Raw genomic sequence first — 16,101 nt, 5'->3', positions numbered from 1 at the left:
AATAGACCCATTAAAATAGAGTTTCCACTCAATATAGTTGGATATCATCCATAATCATCAAATATTTAAAAAAACAGAATTAAGAATGAGATTATAAAAAACACCCAGAAATACACAGAAGAATCAATAAAATATGATGGCCAGAGTAAAACAATAAAAGCTAAGCAGCCAAGAAATCAAAAGCTGGAGTGGACAGTTACAAACAGCATCAGAATGCCCGCAACAAAAGAGATACTCTAACCTTCCGTGTCATGGATTCCCCAGCTTTGGGGTTTTCTCAAAAGACCCACAATCTCCTGGTGCCTTCTGGGTGCTGTAGAACCATTACAAGTGCAGCTCATGTTCCAAGCTACAGTATGGTGTTTGTAAAAAAACTGGAGCATTATTTCCCTTTTTCTGCTCATGCACTTAAGTCAGGGGTCAGTAAGCTTTTTCAGCAGCTCCACTGTCCCTCAGACCTTTTGGGGGGGCCGGACTATATTTTTTTTTGGGGGGGGAATGAACAAATTCCTATGCCCCACAAATAACCCTACAAATAAAAGCACACATTCTATTCATGTAAAAACTCAAGGCAGGTCCCACAAATAACCCAGAGATGCATTTTAAATAAAAGGACACATTCTACTCATATAAAAACACACTGATTCCCGGACCATGCGCGGGCCGGATTTAGAAGGCGATTGGGCTAGATCTGGCCCCCGGGCCTTAGTTTGCCTACCCATGGCTTAAGTGCACCAAAAAAGGCAGTTTAAATTATCTACTTTCTGCTAGGGATTGGTGTATTAGTAGTGCATATAGCATTTTTTTTTTAAGGTGTTGAGTAAGCAACAGCATAAGAGGACACCTTGCAGAACAGGTCATGGCAGTGTACAGGCGGGTAATTCAGACAGGCAGGGCATCACGGCATTGCTGAGTACGTCACCAACCACGTCGCAGATCACTCTTTACCGGGTGACACAATTGCTCTTTGCTAGTCTATGCATGTAGGGCTTGGGCTGTGGGTTTTTGTTAGAAGCCAAAGGCATCCGTGAAAACCTGCACATGAAAGAGAGGGAAAGGAGGGGGCAAGTGGGGGGGGGGGAAGGACAACTGGGAAAACACTTCAGTGAAACAGCTGGGGGTGCGTGAGAACAAATGGTGTCAATAACAGAGGAAAAGGCTAGTTGTGGAGGCAGCCAGTGGGATACTTCAAGCTCAGGTTCCTAATTCTTTTTAATGGTATAACGATGTGCTCAGAACAGATCAACCAGCTACATAGCTATGATGCCTGTGACAACGATGCCAAATGTAACTGACATGTAGAACAGACTCTATCAATTGAAAGGTAAAGGTAAAGGGACCCCTGACCGTTAGGTCCAGGCGCTGACGACTCTGGGGTTGCGGTGCTCATCTCGCTTTACTGGCCGAGGGAGCTGGCGTACAGCTTCCAGGTCATGTGGCGAGCATGACCAAGCCGTTTCTGGCGAACCAAAGCGGCGCACGGAGATGCCATTTACTTTCCCGCCGGAGTGGTACCTATTTATCTACTTGCGCTTTGGCGTGCTTTCAAACTGCTAGGTTGACAGGAGCAGGGACCGAGCAACAGGAGCTCACCCTGTCGCGGGGATTTGAACCGCTGACCTTCTGACCGGCAAGTCCTAGGCTCTGTGGTTTAACCCATAGCACCACCCACGTCCCATCAATTGAAAACAAAGACGTTATATGCACCTTTATTATTCATGGAAATATAACCACCACCACCACCAATTTCGTAGCTTTGAATAGTCATCTGCAAGTACAAAGGGTGGTTTTCTTTCCTGTATTTTCAGGAGCTTAACCTGGCCAAGATCTATTTGTATTTTCTTTTATTTCATCATCATTATTAATATTAATATTGTTGTTGCTCCTGCTGCTATCTCTTAATGCCAAAATGGTGTTCTCATGCCCTCCAATGGTGTTCTCGTACCTCACCCATCTGACTGGTTGCCCCAGCCATTCTGGGCAGCTTCAAACATATATAAAAACGTAACAAAACATTAAACATCAAAAAAGCTTCCCTATACAGGGCTGCCTTCAGATGGCTCGGGGGTGGGTGGGTGGGTTCAGATAACTCCATATCCTCCAACATTTCCCCCATGAAAATATGGACATCCTACCATACCCTCCAACATTTCTCTGAAGAAAATTGAGACATCCTAAGGAAAAGAGGGAAAGTGACATGGCTTCTGTAAGTCCAGGACAGTCCCTGGAAAATAGGAACACTTGGTGGGTCTGTGTTCTATAAGTTTACAAAGTATAAAAGCCAAGTTACATTCATCATTAAAATACAAACAGTTAAAATCACCACTTGCATACTGTATACCATTGAGAGATTTTTTAAATATTAAGTAGTAGATAAATGTTTTAACATAAACAAACATCCCCAATTAAAATACACAAGAAAACAGTACCATTAAAACAATACAGCACTTAAAAGCAGGGGACTTAGGTCACGGAATCAAGAAAGTGCCTGTGTAAATACGCCTAATGGTCATAGACTTCCAGCAGCAAGTTCTTGGCCTGCAAAGACTCTCCCGCCCCTGGTCAAATTCCTTTCCTCATCCTTTGGTGAAGTCTGTCTCCCCCAAGCTCCTCTGACTCTGGGATTCCCTCCCTCCCCAGCACAGCAGAAAGGAAGATCAGCACTGCAGACTGCCACCTGCTCAATTTAGTAATTGGAAGAACTATGAAAAAAATGTTTTTATTTTGGCTCCAGTTCTATTGCACCTAATCCAGGTGGCCAACAATTAAAGCAAGAGTGGACTGTGCTCAGTTAAAATGTTGGTTTTTTAAAAAATATGCTACTATGCCTACTGAGCCTTTTCCTGTTCTGTGCTTTATGGAATTGGATGATACCCAACTCTGGAAAGCAGCTTGTCAAGATGGTGTAGACTATTATTATTTTCCAGAACTGAGCTCTGCTTTGACCTTGAATAAGTGTCAACGAAGGGATGGACTCTTCTGGGTAGAATTCAGAAGGGACTTGCAACTGATTAGAAACAACAAATCCCCCCCTTGGTATCCACATTTGAGAACAGAGCATTTTAGAGCTCGTTATCTGACCAAACTCTCACCAGCTGCTTTAAGAAATGCCTTTACTGAGCTGCGTTTCCAAGCGATGCCCACTGCAGTATCGGACGGCTGCAGCAACAAGAGACTTTGTATTTGTGGTCAACCTCAGGTAGAAGTCATCACTCATTATCTGTTAGCCCGCCCCTTACAGAGACCCAAGAGATTGCTTTCTGAAACCTTTGTTCACACAAGCAAGTACAGTGGTACATCGGGTTACATACGCTTCAGGTTACATACGCTTCAGGTTACAGACTCCACTAACCCAGAAATAGTACCTCAGGTTAAGTACTTTGCTTCAGGATGAGAACAGAAATCGTGCTCTGGCAGCAGGAGGCCCCATTAGCTAAAGTGGTGTTTCAGGTTAAGAACAGTTTCAGGTTAAGAACGGACCTCTGGAACGAATTAAGTACTTAACCCGAGGTACCACTGTAGGTACACCCTAGCAGAAATGGTTCAGTTTCTTTTGAGTGACAATAATAGGTGGTTGGAATACCTCTGGAGGGGCCATGGCCTCTGTTGATTAGAGCCTTGGCTTGAGAAACATTTCCTCCACTCCCCAACCAAAGCAGGTCTAGCACTGTTTCTATCAATGAGAATGATCCAAAAAAAGCTGTAGACCAACCCTTTGCTATGTCAAGTCCTGACAGCTCTAAATCCTGCCGTATCAGTTGGGAGGAAGGGAAGCACACAGCAAAGTCATGTACAGGGAGCAGCAGCTGCTGACTCAACAAATTCCCTGCTAAATTATCTTTTTTTTAAAAAAACAACACAACCCATATACACATGTTGAAACAGTTCAGCGTGAGTAACAACTTGGCTGAAGCCCAAAGAGTTGTGCTTTGTTCCCACCACTTCCCTTGGTAAGAACTTGTGATTCCTAGTTCCCAGTATACTAGATGGCATACTGTCTCCAATAATGGAGGCAGAACTCTCTGCACATGCAGAATTGTACTTGCGTGCCACCTTTCTATGCTTCAAAGCAGTGGCGTAGCGTGGGTTGTCAGCACCCGGGGCAAGGCAAGTAATTTGCGCCCCCTAACCCGGGGCAAGGCAAGTAATTTGCGCCCCCCCCGCTGCACTGTCCCTCCCCCAGATAGTCCCTCGCTCTCTCTCCGCACCGCACCGCACGCCTGGCACCCTCCCCTCCACAGTGGGCGGCGACCCGGCGGCTCGGATCGGATTCGCACAGCCAGCACTGCAGTGAGAGAGAGTGAGTGAGCCAGGTAGGGGCAGAGAGCTGCGAGTGCGAGCGCGCCCCCCCCAGATGTTGCGCCCGGTGCGGCCGGCCCCCCCTGCACCCCCCACGCTACGCCACTGCTTCAAAGCGTGCTCAAGGCGGCTTGCAATATGAGAAAGATACATAACTACAACATAACAAAAGTAGTTGTAAACTTCCCCACCCTACAAAAAAATATATGCACGAGTTTTTACAGTAGAAGGAAGAGGTGGAAATGGTTAAGTCGAACTTTGCTTACCAGCGCTCTCACCCAGCGCTATCGATCTGAGCAATGATGTTCCTGTTGCCAGTTGTGCAAGGCAGATATGAAAGATCATGCAAAGGAAAGTCAATGGGGTTGATGGAGACATTAGGTGAAGCCATTAATGCAATGCAAACGGCCTTTCTGAATCCCTTCCATTCTCATTTCTTTTTGTACATCTGCATCAGAGGGAGCTGGCAAGATCTTGAGGTGGTAGAATGAACTATACTCTTTTGGACTTGGGTGATAATGTTTTTTAATGTCCCATCTTTTTCTTTAATTGAAAAAAATTCCCTGGAATTATTTTTTTTTAAAGCTAGCACATCAGGAAGGAAAAAAACAGCAGCCTTATGCCTGTTGTGCTGATTTTCTACCTGCAAGGATTAAAAAAAAATTTTTTATAAGAGGGTTCTGTCTTGGGCCCGGTCTTATTCAACATCTTTATCAACGACTTGGATGATGGACTCAAGGGCATCCTGATCAAATTTGCAGATGACACCAAACTGGGAGGGGTGGCTAACACCCCAGAGGACAGGATCATACTTCAAAACGACCTTGACAGATTAGAGAACTGGGCCAAAACAAACAAGATGAACTTTAACAGGGAGAAATGTAAAGTATTGTGACGTGGCAACTAAAAAAGCCAATGCAATTCTGGGCTGCATCAATAGGAGTATAGCATCTAGATCAAGGGAAGTAATAGTGCCACTGTATTCTGCTCTGGTCAGACCTCACCTGGAGTACTGTGTCCAGTTCTGGGCACCACAGTTCAAGAAGGACACTGACAAACTGGAACGTGTCCAGAGGAGGGCAACCAAAATGGTCAAAGGCCTGGAAACGATGCCTTATGAGGAACGGCTAAGGGAGCTGGGCATGTTTAGCCTGGAGAAGAGGAGGTTAAGGGGTGATATGATAGCCATGTTCAAATATATAAAAGGATGTCACATAGAGGAGGGAGAAAGGTTGTTTTCTGCTGCTCCAGAGAAGCGGACACGGAGCAATGGATCCAAACTACAAGAAAGAAGATTCCACCTAAACATTAGGAAGAACTTCCTGACAGTAAGAGCTGTTTGACATATGTCAGGAGTGCTCTGATAGTGTTTCCTGCTTGGCAGGGGGTTGGACTCGATGGCCCTTGTGGTCTCTTCCAACTCTATGATTCTATGATTCTATGAAATAATAAATTATGATTATGATTATTACTGTGATTCCAAACCTGCAGTCTGAAGTGGCACAGTCCATTCTACCACTTCAGGGCTTTGCCAACTCATTTTGATTCCTTCGTAGAGCAGTCCATTGCTATACTTGCAGGCATGAGGAATATTCACAGCTTGGGACACAGCAATGTTCTTGCTGCTGCTTTGACAGGCACCACAGCAGAACCACTGCTGGTCAGCGTAGACAATATTGAGACAGATGGGCCAAAGGGAGCTTTCCGTGTCCCTGCTCCTGTGACTACCTTAGCCACCTGGCCATTGATGGCCTTGACTTCCATGAATTTGCCTCATCCCCTTCTAAGGCCACCCAAGTTGGTGGCCATCACTGCCTCCTGTGGGATCAAATGCCATAGCTTTAACGATGAGCTGCGGTACTTCTTCAAGTCATAAATAAAGTCAACCAGTCAGCCAGGAAGTGGCATGGAAGTGGAAAGAATCCGCATGCCAGTCTGCATGAACTAAAGCACCAGGCATGCCGCTGCCGGCTTCATGCTCGTGCTCATAAATCTTGTGTTTTAAGAAGTTTTAAGAAGTGGCTCTGTCACAGTCGACTTGCAAATGAAATAAATATGAATGTCTGGAGGCGGTTGGAGGATGGATGGCGGCTAACAGATTGAGATTGAATCCTGACAAGACTGAAGTACTGTTTTTTGGGGACAGAAGGTGGGCTGGTGTGGAGGACTCCCTGGTCCTGAATGGGGTAACTGTGCCCCTGAAGGACAAGGTGCGCAGCCTGGGAGTCATTCTGGGCTCACAGCTGTCCATGGAGCCACAGGTCAATTCTCTGTCCAGGGCAGCTGTTTATCAGCTCCATCTGGTACGCAGGCTGAGACCCTACCTGCCTGTGGACTGTCTCGCCAGAGTGGTGCATGCTCTAGTTATCTCTTGCTTGGACTACTGCAATGCGCTCTACGTGGGGCTACCTTTGAAGGTGACCCGGAAACTACAACTAATCCAGAATGCGGCAGCTAGACTGGTGACTGGGAGTGGCCGCCGAGACCATATAACACCGGTCTTGAAAGACCTACACTGGCTCCCAGTATGTTTCCGAACACAATTCAAAGTGTTGGTGCTGACCTTTAAAGCCCTAAACGGCCTCGGCCCAGTATACCTGAAGGAGCGTCTCCACCCCCATCATTCTGCCTGGACACTGAGGTCCAGTGCCAAGGGTCTTCTGGCAGTTCCCTCACTGCAAGAAGCCAAGTTACAGGGAACCAGGCAGAGGGCCTTCTCTGTAGTGGCACCTGCCTTGTGGAACGCCCTCCCACCAGATGCCAAAGAGAAAAACAACTACCAGACTTTTAGAAGACATCTGAAGGCAGCCCTGTTTAGGGAAGCTTTTAATGTTTAATAGGTTATTGTATTTTAATATTCTGTTGGAAGCTGCCCAGAGTGGGTATAAATAATAATAAATAATAATAATAATAAATAATAATAATAATAATAATAATAATAATAATAATAATAATAAATAATTATTATTATAATAAATTATTATTATTATTATCCTCCTCCCTTTCCTCCAAAAAATCTCAAGGTGGGTGCATGGTTTTCCCTCCCTCCCTCCCCAGATTTTATCCTCAAACTATCCTGAGGTTAGGCAGACGGGCCCAAAGTTTTCCAAAGAGACCTTCAAAGCTGAATGAGTATTTGAACGGTCTGGCACTCCAACCCAGGTAAGGGAAACCTTTGGACTGCCAGACATTTGCTGAACGAACTACAACTCCCCTACCCCTAGCCATTGGCCATGCTGGCTGGGGCTGATGGGAGTTGTAGTCCAGCAATTTCTCAAGGGCCAAAGGGTCTTCACACCTGTTCTAACCAGGTGCAGAACACCAGATCTTGCATAATCTCTTCTTTGAGGTATCTTTGTCCTAGCCTACACATGTGGACTGTGTCACTTCAGACTACAGGTGGGTGATACAGGTCGCAGCTACACCACAATGTACATTTAAAGCATTGTTACACTACTTGGAAACAGTATACATGGAAATATACTTTGCAAAGGGTGCTGGGAAGTGAGGTCTGTGAGGTCAGCACACATGACAAACTAAGGTTCCCAGGATTCTTTGTGAGAAGTCATACTGTTAGTTGTTGAAGAGTGCTTTAAATCTATGGTGTGGATGCTCCCATATTTTTTCAATATGCTCCCATTAAAAAACAAAAAACAAAAAAACAAAAAACCCTACAGGTAAAAAAGCACACTAAGCAAGCACATCAGAACAAACAGTCCCAGCTTTCACCTTGTGCATTTTTTCTCCTTGCAGTGAGTTTTCCCACAGGCAAGCATTTAAAATACAAGAAAACAATCCTCCATCTGCAATCTGAATTGGCACAATCCATTCTGCCTTCTCATTTCCACATCACTCTGCTGCACGGGTAGATGCAAGCTTTGAGTAGACACATTCCTCCATCCTTGCTAGAAGTATTCCAGTTTAATTGCAGGCCAGCCCATCCCAGGCTTTATACTGGACTAACAGGACAGAAGACATTCTGGGGAGGAGAGCTAGGCAAGAGTAGTTTCGCTACATGCACGTGTAGGACTGAGCCATAACACTGCTTGTGTCCATTGCCCTTTGTAAGAACCAATTTCCTACCTCCTTTCTGCCCTAACAAGGAACTCCAAGGTAGTTTACAAAACAGGAAAGAAAAAGAAAACACAAAAATCTATTTAAACCAGACTTCTCCAAGCTGGTGCTGCCCAGATACTTTGGACTATAACATCCATCAGTCTCAGCCAGCATGCCCAATGACCAGGGACAATGGTCCAGAACATCTAGAGGATTCTGGGTTAGGGAAGGCTGGTTTTAACCTGTAACAGAACACAAAACATTAAAAACCAATAAGGGTGGAGTTCAAAACCTTCAACGTAAACTTTATTATTTACTGAAACATTCTTATAACCCACTTTTCCAAATGTGATCAAGCTTTAAAGACATAGATCAGGCTTGTGCAACTTCCAAGAGACTGCAATCTACCCCCGCTATAAAAAAGCTGGCAGTGATCTACCCACTAGATTGACTCAAGTTGTTCGGATTTTTTTTTTTTTGAAAGTTGAGTTTTTTTGGGGGGAAATCAAAGTTGTTGAGCTTTGGGAGGAAAGTCAAATTTGTTGAGCTTTTTCGGAGAAGTCAAAGTTGTTGAACTTTTTTGGGGAGCTCAAAGTTGGTTTTTTGGGGTGGTGGAAGGGGTCCCGCAATCTACCGTGATCTATCACAGGCACGCCACGATCTACCAGTAGATCGCGATCTACCTGTTGGCCATCCCTGACATATATTTCCCTCACATTCGTTCTCCCTCGCCACCTCTCCCTCCTTCTTTTACTCCCTCCCACTCCCATTCCCTTTTTGTTGCGGGTGGAAACTGAAAGCTAGTGTGGTGTAGTGGTTAAGGTGTGAGATTAGGACTTGGGAGACCTTCAAATGCCCACTTGGCCAAGAAGCTAGGGTTGCCATATTTCATAAAATGTGGTCAGAAAATTTCATAAAGTGAAAATGTGGTCAGAAAACATACGCCCAAATTCGACTGACAAATCAAGGACATTTTCAGGAAATTCCAGACATATAGCAGCCCTGAAGGGTCTCACAGGGTGATCTTGGGCAGCTGATTGCCTCTCAGCCTAAGCTGAGGATAATGAGGAGCAGGAGAGCCATTCACATCACCCGGAGCGCCTTAGAGGAAAAGGTGGTGTATAAATGTAAGAAACTGGTCAATAAGAAATCAGCTGCAGGGGAGCAGTTTTTGGCTAAACGTTAGGACAGGGCTGAGGAATCTTTGGCCTTCCAGATGCTGCTGAACTACATCATCCCATGCCATTCACCGTTTGGCCTGCAGCTGATGGGAATTGTAGTCCAACAACATCCAGAGGTCCCCCATCCTTGCTATAGTTGGAAGCTCCCCGCATTTTACTGGGAGTCAGATTAGAAGACCGCCAAGGCCCCAACTCTAAAATGTGATGATCTTAAGATTTGTATGATCCTTGTGGCAGGGACCTATCTGACTTACCCATGGAACTCTGTCATGTATCCTATGCCAATGGTGACTGGATGGATGGTTAAATAGGCAAATAGATTTATGGGCACTGGTTAAGATGGTGTGATGTACTGTTTTTCACAGAGGGTGCCATCATCTGAAGAGGGTTCCACATTGGGAGGCTGTAATGGGAAGGTGATCTTGGTGGAAGGAATGTGCTTCGAAAAACACACAGCTGGAGATCTTAGCTGAGCATCCGAGCGCATTCCTGTTGCCTTCGGCAGACACAGCCCTCTGTTATTTTGCAAATCACTAGGAAATGCAATCACCCAGGGCCCCGACATAGCTGAGAATGTTAAGTGTTTGAAAGGCTGCCTTGTCTTCTGCACTGAGATTTCAAAACAATGTATTCCCCAATAACTTTACTATTCTGGGCACACCCTGATAGCTCTAACGTTTTTGTGGATACGTGCCAGAGATTCTGATCCCAAAGCTTGCCAGTCCATGCTAAAGTCTGCAAACTCCACACTGACTTTCCTATGGCGTGTTCGCTGGTATATCAAGGCAAAAGGTCGCTTTCTTGTAATGAGCACTTGGTTGTGTGATGCAGTGCCCAGCTGAGATCACAGGAAGCTGCCATTGGGATGTGTACACACACAGCAATTTGTTATAAAGCTGCCTTCGTTCTGAGTCAGACCACTGGTGGCATCTCCTGTGCCTTGCGATACAGATCTGTAGAAAGTAAATCAGCAATCCTGCTGCTGGAGTTGGACATAGGGACACAGACAATTTCTCCACCTGGGTCACTATTGTCTGCTCTGACTGCCTGGTGCTCTCCAAAGTTTCAGGCATGGCTCTATCCCTGTGGTACTGCCAGAAATAATTTAACTAGAGATGTGTGGTTTGAATCTGGGAGTTTCTGCAATGTGTTGTCATGGGTCCTGAGGTGTGGGGAGCTGGCCAGGATCGGACAGAGGAGTGCTTGACAGACAACAACAACAACAATTTTATTATTTATAGCCCGCCCATCTGGCTGAGTTTCCCCAACCACTCTGGGCGGCTCCCAACAGAATATTAAAAACACGGTAAAACATCAAACATTAAAAACTTCAGATGCCTTCAGATGTCTTCTAAAAGTCAGACAGTTGTTTATTTCCTTGACTTCTGATGGGAGGGTGTTCCACAGGGCGGGTGCCACTGCCAAAAAGGCCCTCTGCCTGGTTCCCTGTAACCGCACTTCTCGCAGTGAGGGAACAGCCAGAAGGCCCTTGGAGCTGGACCTCAGTGTCTGGGCAGAATGATCGGGGTGGAGACGCTCCTTCAGGCCAAGGTTGTAGTTTCCTATCACCTTCAAAGGTAGCCCCACATAGATAACTCTGAGGAAAGATCCAGTGGGCTGCCACCTCTAGAGGTGTCAGAAACCATGTCCAGACCTGCCCCTCCAGGGTGTGTGTTGTTACCCTGCCTTCCTCCATCGCTCTGGTCATGCAGATGCCAATGCAGGCATGAACAGACAAGGCTGGTCCAGCCTTCTCAGAGAAGTGCTAGGTTGGTTTCCCAGGCTCAGGATGAGAACCACTTGCCATCTTAAGCTGCGCCAGCTCCTTTCCCATTTTTATAATGGGTTTGTAGGGTTGTTGTTGTTGTTATATCAACGTCTTTGCTCGCGTAGCCATACGTAGCACCTGCTGTGCCTTTGAACTGAATTTTGCCTATTTATTGCACTGATCTGAGCATTAAATATTTGGGAAGAAACTGCAACCCAAGTTCTCCGTCTAGTGCAGGGACATCCAACTCCCAATAGACTGCGATCTACTCACAGTATAAAAAAACTGGCAGTGATCCACCCACTGTCATAAAAAGACTGGCAGTGATCTACCCAAAGTTGTTGAGCCAAAGTTGGATTGATTGATTGATTGTAAGGGGATCACTAAGGGTCCAGAGATCTACCAGGATCTACCAGGAACATCCCGCGATCTACCAGTAGATCGCAATCTACCTGTTGGACATGCCTGGTCTAGTGGGAACCAGGACAAGCATGCCCTCGGGCACTTTGCCACTCTCCATGCATCTCCCTGAGACATGCATACATCCAGAAATTTGTATATGAAAACAAATTAAGAAGTTTGGTTCAGCTAGGTTGGGCTCAAATGACAACAACAGTCTCCTGTTCCAAAACAAGTGTTAATGACTATAGTAAAACTGAGGTGACTGTGTTATGGCTGCCTGCCAGGTCAAAAGCCATTTATCCACCAAGGCATTTTAAAGTTGATTAGTATTTAGACTGTTCTGCTGGTTTGACCTGTCTCCTTTTGTTCTTCACTATGATAATGTTGTTGTTTTTATTGCTAATTGTATTGTGCTTTGATTGTTTTCGTTTCAGTTTTTGTTCACCGCCCTGGTACCTTTGTGGAGGAAGGGTGGTTTACAAATGGTTTTGCAGCACAACCCTAGACATGTCTACACAGAACTAAGTCCCATTGTGTTTGGTGGGGCTTCTCAGGACTGAGGCCTCAATGCAGAATTAAAAGAAATAAATACATCAATAATCAATCACTGCTGTTGTGAATAATAGTTGGATTATCTTAACATACACAGAGCTGTTATTGACTGTACTACTGTACTTGCATTTCATTGCCACTAGATCACATACTAACCCCCAAACCCCTATAATATATCTTGCCAATTGAGGATTAAAACTTCATGCATCTATCTAGTGAACTGGGCTGCAGTCAAGGAAAGCTTATGCTACAATTAACCTATTATTTGTTATTAAAGCAATGCAAACCCTGCTGTTGTTTTTGTATGTGAAGGCAAACATACGTAATTCCACTTCTACCTATACTGGTTTCTCTGAAGCACAGTGAATGCTTACACCAGTGAACACTGCAACAGTCTCCCAACAATTTACTAGTGGTACTTAGAGAGCTTGACCACCATAGCTCTCTGTTCGTGACATATTTTATGCTGCCGGGTATTTTCTCCAGAGATGGAGCTGACCTAGCAGACTGAACTTTTGGTTATTTACTCTTACTCTGTCGATGAAATCTGATTGTTTGAAATGGCTGTACGCTGCTTTGATACGTGGAACTATAGAATTGTAGAGTTGGAAGGGACATCTAGTCCAAGCCCTTGCAATGCAGGAATCTCGGCTAAAGCATCCATGACTGATGGCCATCCAACCTCTGCTTAAAAACTCTCCATAGGAGAGTCCACAACCGCCCAAGAGAGACTATTCGACTCTTGAACAGCTCTCACTGTCAGAAAGTTCTTCCTGAGGTTTAGTCAAAATCTCCTTTCTTGTAACTAGGATCCAGTGGTATGGGCCCTAGCCTGGTTTGCCGTGCCTAGTTGTTAGTGAGGACACCAAAATACAGTGGTACCTCTGGTTGCAAACAGGATCCATTCCGGAGGCCTGTTTGCAACATGAAAAGAGCGCAACCTGCAGCGGCGCGCCTGTGCATGCGCAGGTTGCGATTTTGCGCTTCTGTGCATGACATCATTTTGCGCTTCTGTGCATGCGCGAGCGGTGAAACCCAGAAGTAACCCTTTCCGGTACTTCTGGGTCACCATGGGACGTAACCTGAAAGAATGTAACATGAAGCGGACGTAACATGAAGTATGACTGTAGCCTGTTTTTTTGTTGAAGGGCTGATAAGGAGACGGTGACCTCTGGGCATGTTCTTCAGCTGAACTATTGGCAAGTTGCAAGAATGAATCAGGATTCCATTGACCGGGTTTCCTGTTCAAATTCCCCTCCTTTCCTTCAAAACGCCTCTGCCCTACCAGGAAGATGTGCTTAACTCACGCTAGAAACAAGTTAGAGATTAAGCAACGCAAGACAGTGAAGGTGACACCGTTGCCTCTTCTTCTTTTCACTATTTAAGTCATACTTTCAATCTTGACATACCGTACCTTTGCTCCACCACCAGCTCTCATTTTGCAAGGCCTAACATGGCTATAATAAACACTGCAGGGTAAAGATCCCTGGCTCAGCCACGAAGCTTACTGGGATGCCATGGATCAATCACCATCTCTTGGCCCAACCTCCCTCACAAGGTTGTTGTGAACATAAAAGGGAGGAGAGCATATGCCCTGCCATGAGCTCCTTGGAGGAAGGGTAGGATAAAGAAGCCCCTAATAGCAGATGAAACATTCCATCACTAGGAACATCAGATTAAGGTTTCAGAATTAAGGAGGTTTCAAAAGCATAACTTTTTCAAGCAATTGTTGCATTTATATATCCAACCTTTTCTTCCATTGTGGAACCCAAGGCAGCATATGTGTGATTTCCACATAGCTATTCATTCCATTCCTGATCAGATCCATTCCAGGTGAGCTTTAACAAAATGCCTTTAGACCAGGTGTGCGGAACCATTGGCTCTCCAAATGTTGTTGAACTACATACAATACATGGCCTGTGGTGCTCAGATGCCAGGTTGCAGTAGAAAGATTTGCTCTACATTTTAAATTCTGTGTTGCAGCTGGAGATGAAGCAGCCACAGAGGGGCAATTAATCATAGAAGTTGCCTACCTGTTGTCTAATGTACTGCAGCCCACTTGTTTCCCCCCCTGACATCCTTTTCTTTGTGCATTCATGATGATTTATGCTGATGATGCTATTGGGGTGGTCCTGCTTTCAATACTGTTGGTGCTGCAAAAGTTTTGGGCTGGTCACAATACTTTCAATCAGTGCGTAACCTGTAACTCCTTGCTGAAATCCTGTAACTTTTAATACCGCAAACGTTCTGGTTTATTTTTGTCCCGCTTTCATTGTTCTATATCCCCTCCAGACAGCAATTATGCGGTAGCATTGGGGGAGCGTCACAGAGCAAACTAAAGCAGAATAAATCTGCCACTAATGTACTAGCATTGTGTCAGGACAGAACTTTTTGCAGCGCACACATGCAATAAAACAGCAGTCTGGAGGGACCCCAAATCAGCCTTCCCTCAAGTGGTGTCCTCCAGATGTTTTATGTTGAAACTCCATCAGCTCCACCCAACTTGCCTAATGGTTAGGGCTGCTGGGAGTTGTAGTCTGACAACATCAGGAGGGCACCAGGTAAGGGAAGCTTGGTGTCAATTATAGACTGTTACCTTTCCAGAAACCTACGGAATCAGTTTCCAGATTATAACCTCGCAATCCGAGTGAGATCTTGCACAGGCACCCCCAAACTCGGCCCTCCAGATGTTTTGGGACTACAACTCCCATCATCCCTGACCACTGGTCTTGTTAGCTAGGGATGATGGGAGTTGTAGTCCCAAAACATCTGGAGGGCCAAGTTTGGGGATGCCTTGCCTTAGCATAGCAGACCACAAACAGATGGGATGTGGGAGATCTGTGATTGAACCTTCCACAATTTCTTTGCATTTTAAAGTAGCTACTGAACAGGTGAACCCTGCCCCAACAACAGAGAAACTCCGCTGAAATATACTGTAGTGATTTCATGCTCTTTATTGCAGCTTGTAAAACAGTGATTGAATCGCCCCCCAAACCTCAGGCTTTTATATACATTATTTACACAATGGGTCCTGTCTGATTGGCTGATTCTGCTTCCCTCCTGGAGCCTGATTGGTCTTTTCCTGCAAGCCAATCAGTTGTTGCATTCTAGGATCCTACTTGCCTATTGTTCTAGGATCCAAGGTTAGTACCTAACATCCGCCAATGTGACCAAAGCAAAGAAGTACAATTTTTCAATCTTTGCACATATAATGTAGGGAGAGATTTGAGCAAATAATTGAGGTACATTACTAATTGGCCTTCTGAGCATCCCATCAACAGCAGATGCATGGCTAACTGGGATGGAAGAGGTTGAATTAGTTGCAAATGAAACACACACAATAGTACTGTTTCAGGTACCTAAAAGTGCTACATTGGAAAGTAAGAACTGTCCCTGATATGATTAAAAATTGAGTGTGAATTCAGTTCACTACACTGAGGCTTTTTGTGAGAAAAGTGGTGGCTGAGGCATAAGAAGGTAAGAAGAGCTCAGCTGGATCAGATCAAAGATCCATGTAATCCAGGATCTTCTTTCCCACAGCAGCAAATCAGATGCCTCTAGGAAGCCCATAAGTGGGGCACAAAGGCAACAGACTGCTCTTGCTCCTGTTCCCCAACAACTGGCCTACAATGAAGTTCTGCCTCTGAGAATGAAGGTCGCATTTAGCATTTGTGGGGCATGGTGTGTGATGCATACTGACCTGAGGTGCACAGCCAACATTCTGTTACTGTTGGTGGGGTTTCCCCTCCAATTCGTGGGAATTTTTTTAGGGATGCCTCAGGAATGGCGTCTTTGCAAATTCCGATGTGAAATGTCCCACTCCACACCTTTGGAGCCAGTGTG

Source organism: Podarcis tiliguerta (assembly GCF_965153285.1).
Source record: "Podarcis tiliguerta genome assembly, chromosome: 8".
Classification (NCBI taxonomy): Eukaryota; Metazoa; Chordata; class Lepidosauria; order Squamata; family Lacertidae; genus Podarcis; species Podarcis tiliguerta.
This window is presented reverse-complemented; position numbering follows the sequence as displayed.